The sequence below is a fragment of the Palaemon carinicauda genome, chromosome 11 (genome assembly GCF_036898095.1).
Source record: "Palaemon carinicauda isolate YSFRI2023 chromosome 11, ASM3689809v2, whole genome shotgun sequence".
Taxonomy (NCBI): domain Eukaryota; kingdom Metazoa; phylum Arthropoda; class Malacostraca; order Decapoda; family Palaemonidae; genus Palaemon; species Palaemon carinicauda.
In genome coordinates this window covers 71,595,847-71,613,346 of record NC_090735.1, presented here as the reverse complement: position 1 = coordinate 71,613,346, position 17,500 = coordinate 71,595,847, and the positions used below count along the sequence as shown (strand labels likewise).

The 17,500-nt window shown below is 36.7% G+C and overlaps 1 protein-coding gene across 5 annotated transcripts in view; it reads left to right on the top strand.

Moving 5' to 3' along the window:
- The window catches only part of LOC137650066 (cyclin-dependent kinase 17-like), a 270,741-nt gene that overhangs the window by 97,391 nt on the left and 155,850 nt on the right, over positions 1-17,500 (top strand). The window lies entirely within an intron of this gene.

The window sequence follows — 17,500 nt, the reverse complement described above, 5'->3', positions numbered from 1 at the left end:
CCAGATATAAGGTTGATGGAAAACTTAATTCACCTGTCGTAGGGTTGACGGAAGGGTCACTGACCTGTTTTAAGGTTGATGGAGGGCTTGACTAACCAGTTGAAAGATTGATGAAAGGCTGACTAACCAGTTGCAAAGTCAATGGAAGGTTTGACTGACCTGTTGTAAGATTGATGGCAAACTTAATTGACCTGTTGTAAGGTTGATGGAAGTATGACTAACCAGCTGTAAGGTTGATGGAAGGTTTGACTAACCTGTTGTAAGATTGATGGAAAACTTAGTTAACCTGTTGTAAGGTTGATGAAAGACGGACAAACCTGTTGTGAGGTCGATGCAATGCTGAGTAACCTGTTGTAAGAGTGATGGGAAACTTAATTGACCTATTGTAAGGGAGATGGAAGACTTGATTATCCTGTTGTAAGATTGATGGAAAACTTAGTTAACCTGTTGTAAGGTTGATGAAAGACGGACAAACCTGTTGTGAGGTCGATGTAATGCTGAGTAACCTGTTGTAAGAGTGATGGGAAACTTAATTGACCTATTGTAAGGGAGATGGAAGACTTGATTATCCTGTTGTAAGATTGATGGAAAACTTAGTTAACCTGTTGTAAGGTTGATGAAAGACGGACAAACCTGTTGTGAGGTCGATGCAATGCTGAGTAACCTGTTGTAAGAGTGATGGGAAACTTAATTGACCTATTGTAAGGGAGATGGAAGACTTGATTATCCTGTTGTAAGATTGATGGAAAACTTAGTTAACCTGTTGTAAGGTTGATGAAAGACGGACAAACCTGTTGTGAGGTCGATGTAATGCTGAGTAACCTGTTGTAAGCGTGATGGGAAACTTAATTGACCTATTGTAAGGGAGATGGAAGACTTGATTATCCTGTTGTAAGATTGATGGAAAACTTAATTAACCTATGTAAGGTTGATGGAATGTTGACTAACCAGTTATAAGGTTGATGGAAAACTTAATTCACCTGTCGTAGAGTTGACGGAAGGGTGACTGACCTGTTTTAAGGTTGATGGAAGGCTGACTAACCAGTTGTAAGGTCGATGGAAGGTTTGACTAACCTGTTGTAAGATTGATGGGAAACTTGATTAGCTCGTTGTAACCTTGATGGAAGTCTGACTAATCTGTTGTAAAGTTGATGGAAAACTTAATTATCCGGTTGTAAGGTTGATGGAAGTCTGACTAACCTGTTTTAAGATTGATGGAAAACTTTATTAACCTGTTGCAAAGTTGATGGAATGGTGACTAACCAGTAGTAAGGTTGATGCAAAGCTTGACTAACCTCTTGTAAGGTTGATGGAAAGCTTAATTAGCCTGTCATAAAGTTGATTGAAAGCTAACTAACATGCTGTAAGGATGATGGAAGGCTGATTTAACGTGTAAGGTCAATGGAAGGTAACTAGCCTGTTTCAAGGTTGATGGAAAACTGACTAACCTGTTGTAGGGATGACTGGAAAGCTGACTAACATGTTGTATGGTTTATGGAACCGTTCACTAACAAGTTGTAAGTTTGATGGAAGGCTGGCTAACCTGTTGTAAGATTGATGGAAAGTAACCAAACTGTTTTTAAGGTTCATGTAAGGTTTGAGTAATCTGTAGTATGGTTGATGGAAGTCTCACTAGCCTGTTGTAAAGTTAATGGAAGGCTGACTCACCATTTGTAAGGATGATGGAAGGCTGACTAACCTGTTATAAGGTTGGTGGAAGGCTGAATAACCTGCTGTAAGGTTGATGGAATTCTTGACTAATCTGTTTTAAGGTTGATGGGAGGCATAACTAACCTGTTATAAGGTTGATGGAAGGCTGACTAACCTGTTGTAAGGTTGATGGGAGACTTCACTAACCTGTTGTAAGGTTGATGGAAGAATTCACTAACCTATTGTAAGGTTGATGGAAGGCTGAATAACCTGCTGTAAGGTTGATAGAAGGATAACTAACATGTTGTATGGTTGATAGGTGGCTGGACCAACCTGTTTTGAGGTTAATGGAAGGCTTGACCAACCTGTGGTAAGGTTGATGGAAGCCTTGACCAACTATTGTAAGGAGGATGAAGTGCTTGACTAACCGGTTATACAGTTAATAGAAGGCTTGACTAACCTGTTATACAGTTAATGGAAGGCAGACTAACCTGTTACACAGTTAATGGAAGGCTTGACTAACCTGTTATACAGGTAATGGAAGGCAGACTAACCTGTTACACAGTTAATGGAAGGCTTGACTAACCTGTTATACAGGTAATGGAAGGCAGACTAACCTGTTACACAGTTAATGGAAGGCTTGACTAACCTGTTATACAGGTAATGGAAGGCAGACTAACCTGTTACACAGTTAATGGAAGGCTTGACTAACCTGTTATACAGTTAATGGAAGGCGGACTAACCTGTTACACAGTTAATGGAAGGCTTGACTAACCTGTTATACAGGTAATGGAAGGCGGGCTAACCTGTTATACAGTTAATGGAAGGCTTGACTAACCTGTTATACAATTAATGGAAGGCTTGACTAACCTGTTATACAATTAATGGAAGGCGGACTAAGCTGTTATACAGTTAATGGAAGGCAGAATAAGCTGTTATACAGTTATTGGAAGGCAGACTAAGCTGTTATACAGTTAATGGAAGGCTTGACCAACCTGTTATAAAATTAATGGAAGGCTTGACTAACCTGTTATACAATTAATGGAAGGCGGACTAAGCTGTTATACAGTTAATGGAAGGCAGAATAAGCTGTTATACAGTTAATGGAAGGCAGACTAAGCTGTTATACAGTTAATGGAAGGCTTGACCAACCTGTTATAAAATTAATGGAAGGCTTGACTTACCGGTTATACAGTTAATGGAAGGCTGACTAACCTGTTATATAGTGGAAGGCGGACTATCCTGTTATACAGTTAATGGAAGGTGGACTATCCTGTTATACAGTTAATGGAAGGCGGACTAGCCTGTTATACAGTTAATGGAAGGCTTGACTAACCTGTTATACAATTAATGGAAGGCCTGACTAACCTGTTATACAGTTAGTGGAAGGCGGACTAACCTGATGTAAGGTTAATTGAAGGCTTGACTAACCTGTTATACAGTTAATGGAAGGCGGACTAGCCTGTTATACAGTTAATGGAAGGCTTGACTAACCTGTTATACAGTAAATGTAAGATGGACTAACCTGTTGCGAGGTTAATGGAAAGCTTGACTAAACTGTGGTAAGGTTGATGGAAGCCTTGACTAACCTGTTATACAGTTAATGGAAGGCTGACTAACCTGCTGTAAGATTAATTGAAGGCTTGACTAACCTGTTATACAATTAATGGAAGGCTTGACTAACCTGTTATACAGTTAGTGGAAGGTGAACTAACCTGATGTAAGGTTAATTGAAGGCTTGACTAACCTGTTATACAGTTAATGGAAGGCTGACTAACCTGTTGTAAGATTAATTGAAGGCTTGACTAACCTGTTATACAATTAATGGAAGGCTTGACTAACCTGTTATACAGTTAGTGGAAGGCGGACTAACCTGATGTAAGGTTAATTGAAGGCTTGACTAACCTGTTATACAGTTAATGGAAGGCTGACTAACCTGTTGTAAGATTAATTGAAGGCTTGACTAACCTGTTATACAATTAATGGAAGGCTTGACTAACCTGTTATACAGTTAGTGGAAGGCGGACTAACCTGATGTAAGGTTAATTGAAGGCTTGACTAACCTGTTATACAGTTAATGGAAGGCTGACTAACCTGTTGTAAGATTAATTGAAGGCTTGACTAACCTGTTATACAATTAATGGAAGGCTTGACTAACCTGTTATACAGTTAGTGGAAGGCGGACTAACCTGATGTAAGGTTAATTGAAGGCTTGACTAACCTGTTATACAGTTAATGGAAGGCTGACTAACCTGTTGTAAGATTAATTGAAGGCTTGACTAACCTGTTATACAATTAATGGAAGGCTGACTAACCTGTTGTAAGATTAATTGAAGGATTAACTTGTTGTAAGTTTGATTGAAGGTTGCCTAACCTGTTGAAAGGTTAATGGCAGGTTGTCTAATTTGATGAATTGTTATTGGAAGGCTGAATACATTTTAAGGTTGATGAAGAGCTTTAACCTGTTGTAAGGTTGATGGAAGTCTTCACTAACCTGATGTGAGGTTGACGGAAGGCTTGACTAACCTGTGGTAAGGCTGATGGTAGCCGTGATTAACCTGTGGTAAGTTTAATGTAAGCCTTGGTTAACCTATGGTGAGGTTGATGGAAGCTTTGATTAACGTGTCATAAGGTTGATGGAAGGCTTGACTACCCTGTAATAAGATTGATGAAAGACTTGACTAACCTTTAGTGAGATTAATTGAAGGCTAGACTAGCCTGTGGTAAGGCTGATGGTAGCCTTGAGTAACCTGTGGTAAGGTTAATGTAAGCCTTGATTAAACTACGGTGAGGTTGATGGAAGTTTTGTATAAAATTGTTATAAGGTTGATGGAAGGCTTGGCTGTCCTGTTATAAGATTGATGGAAAACCTGACTAACCTTGTGTGAGGTTATTGGAAAGCTTGACAAACCTGTGGTAAGGTTGATGGAAGGCTAACTAGTTGATGGAAAGCTTGATTAATCTCTTTCAAGTTCGATGGAAAGTTTAACTATCTTGTTGTAAGGTTAATGGAAGCCTTGACTGACCTATTTTCAGGTTGATGGAAAGCTTGACTAACCTGTTTTAAGGTTCAGAGAAGGCTTGACTGACCTGTTGTAAGGTTGACAGAAAACTTTACTAACCTGTTGTAAGGTTTGTGGAAGACTTGCCTATCCTGTTTTAAGATTGATGAAAGCCTTGACTAACCTGTTGAAAGGTTGAATGAAAGCCTGACTAACCTGTTGTAAGGTTGCTGCAAGGTTTGAATAACAGTGTGTAAGGGTTATGGAAGACTATCTAATCTGTTGTAGGGTTGATGGAAAGCTTGACTGATCTCCTTTAAGGTTGATGGGAAGCATAGCTATCATGTTGGAAGGTTAATGGAATTCTTAACCGACCTAAAGTCAGGTTGACAGAAAGCTTGTCTAACCTGTTGTAAGGTTCGTGGAATCCTTGTCTAATCTGTTGTAAGGTTGATGGAAAGCCTGATTAACATTTTGTAAATTTGATGGATGGCATGACTAACATGTCGTAAGATTGATGAAAGCCTTGAATAACCTGTTGTAAAGTTGATGTAAGGATGATTAACCTGTTTCAAGATTGATGGAAGCCTGGACTGTTCTGTTGTAAGGTTGATGGAAAGCCTGGCTAACCTGTTTTAAGGCTGATGGAAGGCAGACTACCTTGTTGTAAGGTTAATGGAAGGCTGACTAAATTGTAAGGTTGATGGAAAGCCTGGCTAATCTGTTTTAAGGCTGATGGAAGGCTGACTAACTTGTTGTAAGGTTAATGGAAAGCTGACTAACTTGTAAGGTTGATGAAAGGCTGACTAACCTGTGGTAAGGTTGATGGAAAGCTTACCTAACCTGTTGTAAGGTTGATGGAAAGCTTGAATAACCTGTTGTAAGGTTAATGGAAGGATTGATGGACAGCTTGACTAACCTCTTTCAAGGTTGATGGAAGGCTGACTAACCTGTTGTAAGATTGATAGAAAGCTTGATGAACCTATAGTAAGGTTGATGGAAAGCTTGAATGACCTGTTGGAAGGTTGACTAACCTGTTGCTAGGTTGGTGGAAGGCTGACTAACCTGTTGTAAGATTGATGGAAAGCTTGACTAACCTTTTTTTAGATTGGTGGAAAGCTTGACAAACCTGTTGTAAGGTTGATGGAAGCTTTCTTACCTGTTTTAAGGTTGATGGAAAGCTTGAATAACCTTTTGTAATGTTGATAGAAGGTTGACTAACCTGTTGTAAGATTGATGGAAAGCTTGACTAACCTTTTTTAAGATTGATGGAAAGCTTGACTAACCTTTTTTAAGATTGATGGAAAGCTTGATGGAAAGCTTGACAAACCTGTTGTAAGGTTGATGGAAGCTTTCTTACCTGTTTTAAGGTCGATGGAAAGCTTGAATAACCTTTTGTAATGTTGATAGAAGGTTGACTAACCTGTTGTAAGATTGATGGAAAGCTTGACTAACCTATTTTAAGATTGATGGAAAGCTTGACAAACCTGTAGTAAGGTTGATGGAAGGCTTTCTTACCTGTTTTAAGGTCGATGGAAAGCTTGACTAACCTGTTTTAATATTAATGGAAAACTTGAATAACCTGTTGTAATGTTGATAGAAGGTTTACTAACTTGTAAGATTGATGGAACGCTTGACTAATCTGTTGTAAGATTGATGGAAGTGTGACTAACCTGTTGTAAGGTTGATGGAAAGGTGACTAACCTGTTGTAAGGTTGATGGAAGGGTGACTAATCTGTTGTGAGGTTGCTGGAAGGGTGACTAACCTGTTTTAAGGTTGATGGAAAGCTTGACTAACCTGTTTTAAGGTTGATGGAAGGCTGACTAACCTGTTGTAAGGTTGATGGAAAGCTTGACTAACCTGTTTTTAAGGTTGATGGAAGGCTGATAATCTGTTCTAAGATTGATGGAAAGCTTGACTAACCTTTGTAAGGTTGAGAGGGAGAATGTTTGAATGTAATCAACAGATTTTTCCTGGATGATCCAAATACCATTTTTTTCCTATATTGAGATTAGCTCTTCCTTTGATGCAACATGAGAGGAATTAGCGCTGATGAATGTCATTAATGAGATTGAAAAGCTTCGATTTTTAATTTTTCTAAAGTGTTTGTAGTAGGTAGGGGAGGGGTTGGCTGGTTGATTAAGTCCTTTTAAAGTGGGGGTTATTATTTCAGACATTATCTAATAGGTCAACCATAGGATGGCTGGCTGGTACAGTTGGACACATGAGGCCCTGACTCACCAGGCCCTGACTCACCTTGTCCCGAAGAACGTGCATTCTCTCGGCATCTTTAATTCGTACCAAGTAATGAAACAGATAGTGTAGGAAGAGATGGTTGAGGTGGTTGGCGGGGCTAAACACAGAAGTACCAGCTCAGTGAAGGTGCACCCAGGAATTCATGTGTACAACTTTATAGGATATTTTCCCTCAAAGTTTTGTTTAAAAGGCATTTTCAAGTTAGTGCCCAATATAACAAAAGGAATGCTCTTGATAGTTTTAAGTTTACTTTTTTTTTTATTATGTTAATAGATACTTAAATTACCTGAATACTCAGGTTTGTACTAATTAGTTGATCACCAACACTATTTGGGTTTAGGAATAGTCCCCTGAAGCGACAACCCAGAAATCATCATGCTCTCTTTTAAGGACAGCAATATTGCATAAAATATCTTAAAAAACAGATCTTTATTAAATAATTTTAATAAAAAAGCAAAGTTTTTTTTTTCTCTTGAGATAACTTCAGAATTAGATTTTGGATTTTCTTCGTTTCAAAGTATTATTTTGAGAATTAATATCGAATACCAAATTTTTTAAAAGTAATTTCACTGCAATTCAGAATCATTCTATCTGATGCAAATGCTCTCTCTCTCTCTCTCTCTCTCTCTCCTCTCTCTCTCTTCTCTCTCTCTTCTCTCTCTCTATATATATATATATATATTATATATATATACATATATATTATATATATATACATGTACTGTATATGTATTTTCCTACGCCCATGGGGACATTCCCACACCTATCTTGACTTTCCCCTACCCGTTAGAAATTTTTCCCACACCCGAAGAAACTTTCCCCACGCCCCTGGCTACCTCCCGACGCCCATAGGAATCACCCCATATCAATGGGGGATCTCCCTACCACCCAAGTTTACTTACGCATGCCCACAATACTCGCACAAGTTATAAAATCACTATGTAGAATCGGCTTTAGTGGCAAGAATTGCGTTGGTATGGATTCGTTATCGTTATTTGGCCAGTAACCGTTGTCACCACTTGGACTCCCCGTGGCCTTCGAAAATCTATCTCGAGAGTGGGCTGCTGTTGTGAGAATTGACTCCTGCTGATTTATTACTAATCGTTAGGGAAGCGAATGGGCCAAGAAACCACAAGGAGACTTCTCAGATCGGGAATTTTCCTCTTCATTCTCTTGAATTGTTCTCGTAATTTTCCAGAATTCTTATCTTAATTCTCCTGATTTCCTCTCGCCTTTCTCCTTAATTGTTTCGCTTAAAGTTTTCCCTTCAATTCTCCTGAATTTTTTCTTTTATTTCTCCTGAAAAATTTCTCTTAATTTCTGAATTATCCTGAAATTTTTCCTCCATGCTATTTGAATTTTCCTCTGAATTCTCTTGAATATTTATCTGAATTCCCCTGAATTTTTCTCTTATCTTTTGATTTGTTCTCATAATTTTCCTGAATTCTTATCTCGGCTTTAGTTCAATTCTTCTATCAATTTTCCAAATTTCCTATCCTTCTCCTGATTGTTTCTCCTCATTCTTATTAAATTTTCTCTCTAATCTCTAGAATCCTCTCTCGGTTTTCGTGAAATGTCCTTAATTTTCTCGAATTCTTCTATCAATTCTCCTGACTTCCTTTCACCGTTTTCATGAAATTTTTCTCCTTTTCCTTATGAGTTTTTCTCTGAATTCTCCTCAGTTTTTTCTCTGGATTTTCCTCAAATTTTATTTTTTCTTGAAATGGCTTGTCGGTGTTTTTTTTTTCTTTGAAGCCTACGCAAATTTATCATAGAATTCTTAGTTTAAGATATATATTTGACATAAAGATCTCGCAGAGTATTTTGCTTTTAAATTGAGCCGCCCTACAACTTCCCGTCATAACCTACCTCGGATGTATAATCTTGTTATAAGCGTTGCATAACAAGAGGCCAACGTATTTATGTCTGTCACATTATTTGGAAAAAAAAAAATCCACATATGGTGACACACGTTTCCCATCTTGTGAATGAATCATTCAATATCGTCATGGACGTAGGTGGTAGGCAATGCGTCAGTTTGGGCGTGACTGCAAAAATGAGCAACACTTTATACTATATTTTTAATGTTTACGTCCATGGCCATCACCTAAGTCACGTTATGTTTCGTATGAAGCTAATGGTGCTCGAGCCCGGAATTTTGTTTGAGGATATATTTATATAGAGTTTTAATTGGCCCTCGCGTGAGCCGAGGAATTTTTTACGCAGTTGTGTACTTGTTTATACTCTCTCTCTCTCTCTCTCTCTCTCTCTCTCTCTCTCTCTCTCCTCTCTCTCATCTCATCTCTCTCTCTCTCTCTCTCTCTCTCTTAAGGGCATCCTACGGGTAGTTTTAGCTTTGAAGAAAATTTTTCGTCTTATTTATTCTTGAAAAAGTCTACGGATACTCGCCATAACATTTTATTACCGAAATTTGTTCCACATCCCTTAGTACCCTTTTTTGAAGGTTTAGAAAGCGGCAATGCCATAGAGACTGACCATAAATGATCAGCGCTTAAGCACCCTCTCCACTCAAGCTAGGACTAGGCAGGGCCAGGCAATGGCAGCTGATGACTCAGCAGGTAGACCTTAATCCCCATATCCATAACTCACAGCTATGGTTAGGTTTGCCAAACTACAGAAATATCGAGCTTGAGCTGTCTCGAACCCGCTACAACAACCCACCAAGAGTTTATTCGCTAAGTTGTGCATACCTTAGTTATAGATTCTCCTAAATCTGACTTTTGTTAAAAGGTGCACTGGCCCTTCGGGTTGTCGAAGGTGGTTAAGGTATAGACACTTGAGAGTTACTCTTATTGCAGTGGACTTACTGTACACACATGATGTGTTTATGTGCTTAGCTGCGCGGTCTTGTTTGTCTGAGAAATCATGTCTTTTTTTGATATGTGCAAAGGAGGAATTGATATGGTTCTTATCGCTTCAAAATTAAATTGCAACTATCTTTGCAAAATAAGTCTTTTCATAATAAGCCATGTCTGTTTTTTTCGTAATAAATCATGATTATCTTTTCTAAGAAAATTAGGTCATGACTTTCTTTTTTAAGGGAGTCATGACCATCTGTTCTAGATTAAGTCATGCCATCTTTTTTTAATAAGTCTTGACCATTTTTTTTTTTCTAATAAGTCTTGACTATCATTTCAAAGTGAGTCATGACTCATTTCAAAATAAGTCATTATCTTTTCAAAATAAATTGGGACTATCTATTCAAAATATGTTATGGTTATCTTTTAATAATAGTTCATGGCTATCTATTCAAAATAAGTCATGACTATCTTTTTCAAAATAAGTCAGGACAATCTTTTCAAGATAATTCAGGACAATCTTTTCAAGATTAGTCAGAACAATCTCTTCAAAATAAGTCAGGACAATCTTATAAAGATAATTCAGGACAATCTTTTAATAATAAGTCAGGACAATCTTTTCAAAATTAGTCAGGACAGTGTTTTCAAAATAAGTCAGAATAATCTTTTTCAAAATTGGTCAGAAAAAATATTTTCTAAATAAGTCAGGATAATTAATTCCAAAATAAGTTAGGATAATCTTTTAAAAAAAAGTCAGGATAACCTTTTTCAAAATAAGCCAGGACAATCTTTTCAAAATAGGCCAGGACCGTCTTTTCAAAATAAGCCAGGACAATCTTTTTCAAAATAATCCAGAACTATACTCAAAATAAGCTAGGACAATCTTTTCGAAGTAAGAGATGAAAATCTTTTCAAAATAAGTCAGGACAATCTTTTCAAAATAAATCGGGACAATCTTTTCAAAATAAATCAGGACAATCTTTTCAAAATGAGTCAGGACAATCTTTTCAAAATAAATCAGGATAATCTTTTCAAAATAGGTACGACAGTCTTTTCAAAATGAGCCAGGACAATCTTTTCAAAATAAGCCAGGACAATCTTTTTTTAAAATAAGTCAGGACAATCTTTTTTGAAATAAGTCTGGACAATCTTTTTTTTTTTTAAATAAGTCTGGACAATCTTCTTTTTTTTTTTTAAATAAGTGTGGACAATCTTTAAAATAAGTCTGGACAATCTTTTCAAAATAAGTCTGGACAATCTTTTTTAAAATAAGTCAGGACAATCTTTTTAAAATAAGTCTGAACAATCTTTGTTAAAATAAGTCAGGACAATCTTTTTTAAATTAAGTCAGAACAATCTTTTTAAAATAAGTCAAGACAATCTTTTCAAAATACGTCAAGACAATCTTTTTAAAAAGAGTCTGGACAATCTTTTCAAAATAAGTCGGAGCAATCTTTTTTAAAATAAGTAAAAACTATCTTTTCAGAATAATTCAGGACAATCTTTTCAAAATAAGTCATAACTCGTCTCAGAAAATAATTTCTACCAAAAATGGAACCGTATTATACAATGTGAGAGAGAGAGAGAGAGAGAGAGAGAGAGAGAGAGAGAGAGAGAGTTATATACGAGGTGCTGGTAACAGATATTGGAAACTGATGATGAGTTTGTAGTTCATTTATATTCTCTCGCTCCGAGGTTCACCGGGCGAATGGAATAGAGCTTTCAGTCTTCCATTCCTTCTCAATTTCCCCTTTCATGCTTTGAGTGTACGCCCCCCCCTCTCTCTCTTTCTCTCTCTCTCTCTCTCTCAAACATACATATAAATATATATATATATATATATATATATGTATGTATGTATGTATGTATATATATATATGTATATATATATGTATATATATATATATATATATATGAATGAATATATATCACAAGCACACGTGATTTCAATCAATGTAGATATCACCCACGAATGGCATTTAATGGGTGATATCTACATTGATTGAAATCACGTGTGCTTGTGATATATATATATATATATATATATATATGAATGAATATATATCACAAGCACACGTGATTTCAATCAATGTAGGTATCACCCACGAATGGCATTTAATACCGAATTCTATCTTGGGAATATACTTCCACTTGGAATTCATTTTATGGTAACAGCTTCTGGCCGGTTGGAGACATGGTTTCCAGCCGTACAGGTGGGGGTTCGAATCTCCACCCGGCCAGAAGCTGTTACCATAAAATGAATTCCAAGTGGAAGTATATTCCAAGATAGAATTCGGTATTAAATGCCATTCGTGGGTGATATTTACACACACACACACACACACACACACACACACACACACATATATATATATATATATATATGTATGTATATATATATCGATATTATACTGTTTGTGGATTTGTTTGATATTTTCATATTTGTTTTCCTTTACTGTCATAAACAATTTAATCTGTTGACATTTAGTTATGTATTTATTATGCTGAATTTTAATAATAACGTCACTATGTCACCGAAACCATTTCTTCCATCATCCAACCCAGGGTCAGTCATTCTCTCCACTGTCCAATGTTACGCTAAGATGAGGTGCTTGACGTTATTAGTTTGGAACTTTCTGGTTCAATCTTCTTGTACATCCCCGTCATGTTTAGAGGCCTAGGTACAATATTAGTGATAAGGATAATGAAATATTAGTTATCATTTTCCTTCATAGATCACATGTAGGTAGTAGGTTGACCAGGGCTCCAGCCACCCGTTGAGGTACTACCGCCAGAGAGTTAAGGGGATCCTTTGACTGGCCAGACAGTACTACATTGGATCCTTCTCTCTGGTTACAGTTCATTATCCCTTTGCCTACACACACATACACCGAATAGTCCACCCTCTTCTTTACATATTCTCTACTGTCCTCATACACCTGACAACATTGAGGTTACCAAACAATTCCTCTCTCAAGAGGTTAACTACTGCACTCTAATTGTTCAGTGGCCTCTTTCCTCTTGGTAAGGTAGGAGAGATATTTTAGCTACGGTAAGTAGTTCTTCTAGGAGAAGGTCACTCCAAAATCAAACCAGTGTTCTTTAGTCATGGCTAGAGCCATAGCCTCTGTACCATGGTCTTCCACTGTCTTGGGTTAGAGTTCTCTTGCTTGAGGGTACACTCGAGCACACTATTCTATCTTATTTCTATTCCTCTCGTTTTGTTAAAGTTTTCATAGTTTATATAGGAAACTTAACTCGGTTGAGTCCCTTGTTAGGGTTGGGAGGAACGTAGAGAGTAGAGGTCCCCTTTTTGTTTTTGTTTCTTTGTTGATGTCGGCTACCCCCCCAAAATTGGGGGAAGGGCCTTGGTATATGTATGTATGTATATATGAAACATTTATCTTAATATTGTCAGTGTTCTTGAAATATTTTATATTTCCTTGTCTCCTTTCCTCACTTGGCTATTTTCCCTGTTGGAGGCCTTGTGCTTATAACATCCTGCTTTTCGAACTAGGGTTGTAGCTTAGCAAGTAATAATAATAATAATAATAATAATAATAATAATAATAATAATAATAAAAGTCTTTCAGAGTATTGAATTCATGATGAACTTTAACGTTCAAAGCTTAGAACTTTGTGCCTCAAACTACTTTTACATCACCGTAATGTTTAAAGACCTAAGTACGGTATTAGCGATAGTAATAACAGCGTTTGTATATGGGCAAAATTGTTTGTATAGACGTTGGCCCACCGGAAGTTTTCTTTGGGTTATTGTAAACACATTTTGGGTTATTGAGATGTTTCTCGGGATAGAAACGCTTTAAGGTGCGATATATAGGATATTGGATAAGTATAATGAGAGAGAGAGAGAGAGAGAGAGGAGAGAGAGAGAGAGAGAGAGAGAGAGTGGTCGTAAGTTCTGAGGTTGGATTTTCAAAATCGTTATTCCAGTCATTATTATTATTATTATTATTATTATTATTATTATTATTATTATTATTATTATTAAATGCTAAGCTACGACCCTAGTTGGAAAAGTAGGACGCTATAAGCCCAGGGCCCCCCAACAGGGAAAATATCCCAGTGAGGGAAAGGAAATAAGGAAAAATAAAATATTTCAAGAATAGTAACAATATTAAAATAAATATTTCCCATATAAAAACTTTAACAAAACAAGAGGAAGATAAACTAGATAGAACAGTGTGCCCGAGTGTACCCTCAAGCAAAAGAACTAACTCAAGACAGTAGAAGACCATGGTACAGAGGCTATGGTAATACCCAAGATTAGAGAACAATGATTTGATTTTGGAGTGTCCTTCTCCTAGAAGAGCTGCTTACCATAGTTAGAGTGTCTCTTCTACCCTAACCAAGAGGAAAGTAGCCACTAAACAATTACAGTTTAGTAGTTAACCCCTTGAGTGAAGAAGAATTGTTTGGCAATCTCAGTGTTGTCAGGTGTATGAGGACAGGAGAATCGGTAAAGAATAGGCCAGACAATTCGGTGACTGTGTAGGCTAAGGGAAAGAACCGTAACCAGAGAGAAGGGTCCTATGTAGTACTGTCTGGCCAGTCAAAGACCCATAACTCTCTAGCGGTAGTATCTCAACGGGCAGCTGGTGCCCTGGCCAACCTACTACCTATTAGTAGTATACTGTTTATTAATACCAAAAATCCTTAGCGTCATATAAAGAATAGTTGTAATTTTTGAAGTTGTACTTTCAAAGGCGTTCTTCCACATAAAGGCAAAATCGTCATGAGTTTCGGTGACTAATCCAATTGCAGAATAATGTTAGAAAGAAATTACCAGTCACATTAAACATTCATCATTGAAATCAATGTAAAATCCTATATAGCATATAACTAGATTCAGTGAGTTGTTATTTTTCCTATTTCTAACAGCCTTTGTGGTTTAATCACTTTTTTCCTTAGACGATAACATCGACTGTTTATTCATTTCAGGAAAAGATACTAACTTGAAACTTGACTCCAATTTTAGTATGTCCCCTTTAAATATTTAGATTTTAATTTTATGAAAGACGAGTCGTAAATTAAAATCTTATATGAAGCTTATATTGGTTATATTCAACTTTTTTCTTCCCCCACACACTCGGTTCTACTCATATTTTGGTTGTGTTTATGAAGTGCACAACTTTAATCTTATTTGATACAGGGAACCGTATATTATGATAATTAAGTCTGGCTTTATATTAGAATTTGCTGTAACACTTGTACCAGACACTTGGAAGGAGAGCGTTCTCTCTCATCCTCATATTAATTAAGAGTCTGCTCGATTCTTGTTCTGGTTAGTTCTGGATAAAGTAGGTTCTGAGGGACTAGGTTTATCTCCCACTCCCATTAGCATTGGACATTAGATGAATGGTATTAAACCATTGCCATTAGTGATACTACTTTTATATATATATATATATATATATGTGTGTGTGTGTGTATGTATGTATGTATGTATATATATACACCATGCGCACTGTGAATCTTAGCTGGTTTCACTTATTCAATACAGCAACTAGAGAACTAATAAATTGGTAGCAAGTTTACAGTGGTTAAGGTACATTAAGAGAACAAACATATATACAATCATTCGTATTATTGTTATCAATGATTAGTCTTCTAGATGAAGTCTTAAATATACGATGAAATTGGTCAGAAGTCACAGTATTTCATTTATATATATATATATATATATATATATATATATTTATATTTATTGCTCACCACAATAATGTAGCTGCACATCAGCAATTCGTTGCACATGACAAGAAATCTCTATTAGATAACCTTACCGGGGGACACAGAACTTACTCACGATCAGAATGATTATCAGTTAAGTAGTGTTCTTTAGAACACAGCAGCCTGTGGTGAACGTTCAAGTTAACTCCTCTCTCTCTCTCTCTCTCTCTCTCCTCTCTCTCTCTCTCTACACAGAAGGATGGCCTGATTATTTGACGCGTGCTGAATAGATGGTAAAACACACCCACACACCCACACACACACTCACACTCAGAATAAGCCCTCTTAGATATAAACATACAGATGAGCATAAAGAATTATTTCCTTTTTGGTGAAGACACACATTAGGTAAATGTGATGTCTTCAGTATGATGAGGACTTCTTCACAAACCTGAATCAAGAGTCAATCAGGACTGATCTGTTAAATAGGTTCTTTTTGTGGATTGGCGCCAAAGACATCTTACTGAACTGAAGATGAGTTTTGGTATTACTAATACGAATCGTTGAATGTGAGAATAATTCAATCTGGAAATTTTATCTCATTCTTTCGCAAGGTTGGGCTAACTCAGGTTTTTCCCAGCACTTGACCATAACCTGTGTTTTTTTTTCAATTGCTGGACTGGGAGTATCAATTTTTCTTAGCTTGAATTAAGCATATGTCATGAAACAAGAAACTTCTACTTTGGTTAGATTTGCCTTTAGAAAATTCGACTTTCGTTAGTAGCTCTTCTAGGAGGAGGACTCTCCAAAGTCAAACCATTGTTCTCTAGTCTTGCATAATTCCATAGCCTCTGTACCATGGTCTTTTACTGTCTTGGGTTAGATTTCTTTTCTCCTGCTTGAGGGTACACCCATGTATACTATTTTTTTGTTTCCTTATTTCCATTCCTCACTAGGCTATTTTCCTTATTGTAGCCCTTGGGCGTATAGTATCTTGCTTTTCCAACGATTGTAACTTAGCTAGTAATAATATCAATGTATTTATCAACAATAAATGGCATGAAGGACGTAATGCCTGGGTTCTATGGTTTTTCTTATTTCTCCGTTCTCTTATTCGTTCGTTCTTTGAATTGAGAGAGAGAGAGAGAGAGAGAGAGAGAGAGAGAGAGAGAGATCCAGGTTATTGAACCATAATTTAAAAGTTTTGTTTTTACTAGAATTGCCGATTACCTCTTGTGTCGGAAGATTAATTGGTGGAAGGTGGAGAAAGGGGGGGAAGGGTTGGTGGTGGTAGGATGTTGTTGGTATGGGTTAGCGAGGTGGTCAACCCCCTGACCTTTTCAGTGATAAATAGCATTATTGTTTTGTACATTCTATAGTTTGTGCTGTCTTTTGATGGGTATTTCAGACGTCCAGGTTCATGTCCTTTAATTTTGGTCTATAAGTAATTGATTCCTATTAATTTTAATCTCTCTCTCTCTCTCTCTCTCTCTCTCTCTCTCTCTCAATTGGCTATGGCCTTCTCTCTCACACAATCAATTTTAATCTCTCTCTCTCTCTCTCTCTCTCTCTCTCTCTCTCTGTGAAATGAGTTTCACGTACGTAGCTTGAATCTAATAACGCTCTAAAGGTCTTCTTATCGCTTTAGTGCCTTGATGTTTTCTCATTTAGGTTCTAATCAAGGTAATTAGAGTTAATGACGGGATACAAGTTTTTTCCTTATTAACTATCCATATTTGTCGACGTGTTTTTGTTGTTGTTTTTATGCTTGTTGTTTAGATTTTCGTTTGTAGTATTTTTGGTTGTGTGTGATGGTGACTTACTTAGCTTTGTATTCGGCATAGATTCTAAAACTAATTTAACTTTTATTTTTTAATATTTAGAACTGATAGGCTTTGAAAATTACCTGTTATTAAGGTAAACAGAATATTTCCGACATATTTTGGATCATCAGAAGTTTATATTACCGGCTCAGTGAATAGAAGAAAAAAATGAAAAATAAATATTTTGGTGAGATGACGTTTCAAACTTGGTCAGTATATAAGTCATCGATGATACATAATAATTTTGTAGCCTCTTGG